General features: G+C 31.0%; 1 pseudogene; it reads right to left on the reverse strand.

The window, feature by feature from the left end:
- Window positions 1-1832: 1832 nt before the first annotated feature.
- LOC149203679 (ubiquitin-conjugating enzyme E2 27 pseudogene) lies at window positions 1833-2585 on the reverse strand (annotated as a pseudogene).
- Between the last annotated feature and the right edge of the window lie 2342 nt (window positions 2586-4927).

Raw genomic sequence — 4927 nt, forward strand, 5'->3', positions numbered from 1 at the left:
GGAATGCTTGAATTTAAGAATTAAACAATTCACTGCACATTAAAAACTTTGTTAATTTCAAGATTCACTTTAAAACATAAGTGATTTCTTTAATATAATAACATCTTCCCTTGATTTGATATTAAAATGTGTTAAAAATAAGCATATCATACTATAAAAAATTCAAACCTACAGAACTAAATTTAAAATTTGTCATCCAATTATAGATTCATTTGAATTTTTATATCTTCAAAATATATTAAATAAAGTATCATGACAATGGTACAAGATAAAAATATGTGAAATATAAATATATCTAATCTACTCAAATATGTTCAATAACTCACTAAATCATCGCTAACTCACCAAGTCATCACTAAATACATTTATTCAATTTTCTTATCACCTTTCTTTATTAAATACATTTATGCACACCTTTCTTTATTGAATTTTTGAAGCCTATCTTTCTATCTTTATTTTAAAGATTAATTACTTAAAATTATTTTACTATTAAAATGATCACAAAAACAATTTTATTTAATGTCAAAAAAGGAAGGTTAAACATAAACATAAGAAAACTAAACACAAATATATAACATGAATTTTTGAGCTTATTTAAAACATTAAATTTTATTTTATATTTATCACTAATTGATTTGCTTAACATCATTATAATAATGCAAAACTTAAATAACTATTTATTGAAAATTCCACTTATATTTATAAATAGTACTTCCATATTAATTTTAACAAAAGATGCATTTTATGGTTCAATATGAGGATGGCATAAAGTTCTATATGTGCTAAACATGGAGAGAACAGTTGTTTATTTAAAAGAAAAAAAAATTATAAGAAAACATCAAATGAAAAAAAAAAGGTAAATGGATAAGTATACAAAATACAATTTATCTTAACACAATCACTCTTAATACCTACTAACTCCATTAGCACTTGCAAAGTAGAGTAGTTGGAGCCATGGCTAATAAAATATCAATATTTTGCAAGTGTAGACTTTTAGATTTTGAATTCATATAAAATGATGTAACAACCATGGAATGATGGTGAAATATCTCAATATTGAATCTAAAAAAACAAATAATGTGAGAATATTTTTTAGATTCATCAAGATTAATAATAATTCGAATCTGAAACTATAATAAATTTCTAATAGACTTCAATTATTTCATTAGACACTTAATATACTTATACAAATATTTGTATTTACTACTAAGTTAATTCATTTTTTTATTCTCTTTATTTGCCTCATTTATAGCTGCCACAAGTATTATCATGTACAATAAACACCTAGACTAGATTACCCTAATTTCGAGTCAACAAAAATAAAATCAATAGTAAAAATAAAAAATCAAATAACTTTAATTTCTAATTAAAGCAAGCAAATGATATCATTACTATAACCCACCACAAGGGGAATTTTAAATTTTTCTTATAATATCGAAAAAGCAAATAGTTTGAATAATATGGAAAGCCTTAGACACCACAGAGCTTCTTCAATGCAATGTATTCATCACCCTCACAATTTTCTAATATACTTCTCACTATATCCACTGGATATCCAATATCCAAAAACCTTTGTACCTTACTTCCTTATCAGCATCTGCTCCCTTAGCAAAAAGTTTTTGGTCCTTTGAAATTATCTTAGTTTCAGATCAACACTTTTCTATAATTTAGGATGAACCAGAAAAATAAGACTGCCTTAATTAAAAATTAAGGCCTATAACCAACCACAAGGAAATTTTAAAAAATTTCTTATCCTATTGAGAAAGTAAATAGTTTCAAAGATATTGAGAAAGTAAATAGTTTCAAAGATATGGAAACCAATAAATGTAATCTTAAATACTACAGAGTTTCTCCAATGCAATGTTTTCATCACCGTCACAATTTTCTAATATACTTGTCACTATATCCACAGGAAATCCCATATCCACCAACCTTTGCACCTTATCTTCGTTATCAGCATCTGCTCCCTTTGCAAAAGTTTTGGTCCAGTAACGAGCAGTGTTTACAAATGCTTCATGGTCTGTAAGGTATTGTCGCGCTACAACCGCATCCTGGGGATCATTGGGTTCTGGTGCTGAGAGCAAGGCTTGCAAAGAAAGTAGGGCTGTATTCAATGTTATTGCTGCCGTCCACTTATCTCTGAGAATATCCAAGCATATCGCTCCGCTTTCACTGCTGATATTAGGGTGCCACACTTTCGTGATAAACTGCATTTTTGGAGGTTCGAATGGATACTGCTGCGGCACACGAATGTCAACTTGAAAGACGCCGTCTTCATAAGGAGTACCCACAGGGCCTCCAATGGTCCCGCACAGGTGTGACAGGTCATCGTCCCCGCAGACCTTAATGCTAAAGCCTGTTAACTGCGTATTTTTTTCTATCTGACATATTTCTTTTTGTATCCGTTGAGCACCAAACGCCATTGTTCACTGAAAAACCCTAACTGAGATGACTGCACAAAGTTCTTAAATACGCAGTTGCTCTATTAGTGGAAATAGACTAGGGCACCGCCACTTTCTTCAAACAACTCAATTCTTTGTTAGCGTCTACCCATTTTAATTTCGGTAACGTACTTATATGAGCCCAATGAAAATGTGGGACCAAGGCCATTGAAAAATCGTGACCGACTTAATTATTGCTCACACTGCTAAAATACAACTGAACCGCATCTCTCTTTATTGGTGGGTTTTATTATTATATCACTTTTATTGAACATATATTACTTAAATTAATATTTTTTATCTGCATTCTTTTCTCTTTCACGTTACTTAATTTAGTTTATTATAATAATGTTAGTTTATTTAATTTATTTCATATAGAAATTTACATACAAATTTCTTAATTTATTAATTTTTAAAACTTTTATCCCATAAACTTTAATATTATATATATATATAAATTATGAGTATATAATATAAAGCAATTAAAAAAAATAATTTCTTATGATTGAAATATTTAAAGTAGTTTTACTATTCTATATTTTATCTTTTTTAAGGCATATTTTTTAGGATTTTTGTGAATTTCCATGAACACAATCCAAGTGAATCTATTTATGAATTAAAAAATGGTATATATATATATATAGATATAGATATAATCTTTTTTCAAGTTTTACCTTCTAAAAGAGGTTTGCACCTCAAAAAAATTGATCCCCTTTGGCTCTTGCTAGATTCCTTTTTAAGACAAATTTATAATGTTAATATATACTAGCCTAGATCCATCAAATCTCTCTAGGTGAAAACCTTCTTTTTAGAGTGTAAATCTTGAGGAATAGATTGCACCTACTTGATCTAGGAGTTAGATAGATGTATGCTAATTATAAGTTAATTATAATAAAGCAAAAACCAATCTCTACACATAGTCACTAGACACTGTGTCTCTCAACATTAACATACCAACACTTACAAGGCCTAAAGGTTGACTAATAAAAACCCTAAAAGTTTGCAACATACAAATAGTTTTTTCAATACATGATTTCTTTTGAGGTTGGTACAATAGCATTAACGGGTATTATAGTTGACGTAGATTAAGTTTTTTTTCATGTAGTGGGCGATTTGAGAAAATTTGAAATGTTTCATTTGCATATGCGAGGGAAAGAAGAAAAGAGAACCATTGCAACATCATAGCCAAACCACCTTTGTTTCATTCATTGAGAAATTGACACCCACACATAAGTGTTCACTGCCTCAACTCACTAAAGTTCGAGGGGGAAATGCTCCCTGGACTCATCAAAACCCAAAGAGGCAAAACTAATATGTAACCAACTTAGATTTTGTATAAATATAGGTGCTCAAATAGAACTAAAAATATGAATCTATTGAGATCTCTTTATTTAATTTAACATTTGTAGCTATGTTTTGTTGTGTACTCTATTTTCAAAGTGGTATTAGAGCCAACCCTAGACCTACCCCTTCATGGGAGAGCTTAGGGACGAGTAAATAAATGGTATTTGAGTGATGAGTGTGTGGGCAGTCATGTGAACTGCGTAGAGATTCAAGCAACCAATGTTAATTTTCTTGTGCATGGGAGAAGTCTTGTACCATGGGATGTTGAATATGCTTGAAATTGTAAAACAAAGTCTGCTAGCATGAAGTATAACATTGGAGCATGTAGTTGCAGTGGAGTTGTGAGTAAATGCCAGAGTCATCCAACATAGAGTCCCAACTAAGGAAGGCGTGCCTTGTGCGTGTGAGTCAACATGTGATATTGTTGCCAATATTGTGTGTTTGGATCACGTATCAAACCCAAAGCCCAATTTTCTAATTTTCAAACCAAATTTATGTGTGGCAATCATTATCTGATATGGAGTGAAGAAAGAAGCCTTGGTTGAATTTGGTACCATACCAGTTGTGTTTGGTCATCTGTTGGAGGTAAACTACACAACATTTTCCACCTCATTGCTTTCAGTTGTGATGTACTGTTTTTTTTTTTTTCTGATACAGAACAATAACCACTATCATTGATAGACCACTAATTGGAAATTTATTGGGTGTTGTTTTGTGCGCCAGTTTTTCCCTCAATTTCTTTTTGTCAGCATTCCGAGTCTCATGATAATGTGCTTGCAAGAACAATTTCTACTAGTATCCATTTTTTTTTCAAGGGGGGTGAACATTTGTAGTAGCTGGTATTCGTCTCACTTTCACAAGTGAGTCAAAGTCCTCATTAATCGTTTCAAAATCAAGAACCAACTGCGTCAGTCATCTATCCCTCCATATGTGAGTGAAACCCTTCAAAAGGGAAAAAGAGCTGACATAAATGATAGATGAATGGAGCAAGAAAGAAATTAGAGGCTTATATTTTGTAAATAGTGTTGTGTGTAATTTTTTGATTCAATAGAAAGTTAGAAAATTGTTCTTCGAGATGCCCCTTGAGAAATTGTTGCATTCATCAATAGAAGGTGTTGGCCAAATATTGGGAGCCATGAGGG

Source organism: Pinus tabuliformis, chromosome 2_1, assembly GCF_031772625.1.
Source record: "Pinus tabuliformis cultivar Carrire ecotype Pingquan chromosome 2_1, CPIR1, whole genome shotgun sequence".
In the NCBI taxonomy this organism is placed as follows: domain Eukaryota; kingdom Viridiplantae; phylum Streptophyta; class Pinopsida; order Pinales; family Pinaceae; genus Pinus; species Pinus tabuliformis.